The sequence below is a fragment of the Phoenix dactylifera genome, chromosome 4 (genome assembly GCF_051530095.1).
Source record: "Phoenix dactylifera cultivar Ajwa chromosome 4, Ajwa_hap1_PhDact_Kaust_v1.1, whole genome shotgun sequence".
NCBI lineage: Eukaryota > Viridiplantae > Streptophyta > Magnoliopsida > Arecales > Arecaceae > Phoenix > Phoenix dactylifera.
The window spans coordinates 24,824,983-24,825,693 of NC_143193.1; the positions used below are offsets into that span (position 1 = coordinate 24,824,983).

General features: G+C 38.5%; 1 pseudogene; it reads left to right on the forward strand.

The window, feature by feature from the left end:
• Positions 1–210: 210 nt before the first annotated feature.
• LOC149753745 (small nucleolar RNA R71) lies at positions 211–308 on the forward strand (annotated as a pseudogene).
• Positions 309–711: the final 403 nt, after the last annotated feature.

Consider the following 711-nt stretch of genomic DNA (forward strand, 5'->3'; position numbering starts at 1 on the left):
CCGTGTGGAATGCTAGTAGGCTTAGGCAAAGGTTTATTCACTCTATCCCCTGTATTCTATAATTGTGCAGTCTCTGCGAGAGAGTCTAAATAGTCCCATGCCTTATCGGGTTGCTTTTCCAAAAATAGACCATTGCACATAGTCTCTATAAATTGTTTTAACTGTGGAGACAATCCTTCGTAAAAGAAACTAATGGTTCTCCATGTTTCAAACCCATGATGAGGACAAGAGAGAAGCAAATCTTTAAATCTCTCCCAGCATTCATAAAATGTTTTATGGTCTTTTTGTTGGAAATTACTAATGTGCCTTTTCAAAAAGTTAGTCCTTTGTGCGGGAAAGAATTTTTTCAAGAATTCTCTTTGCATATCATGCCATGTTCCTAGCGATCTAGGTCTTAAGGAGTTCAGCCATGTTTTGGCTTTATCCTTTAAGGAAAAAGGAAATAAGGTCAATTTAAGGACATCTTCCGATACATTTGGCACTCTAAATGTGATGCTAATTTCCTCAAAATCCTTAAGGTGAAGATAAGGGTTCTCGGATTCCATCCCATGATACTTGGGCAGCAATTGAATTACTCCTGGTTTGATTTCAAAGTGTCCTACATTTTCAGGAATAATCATGCATGAAGGTTGACTAGTCCTAGTGGGATGTAAGTATTGTCGAAGTGTCATAACTGGGGGTCTACCTTCATCTCCATGGTGACTTCCTACA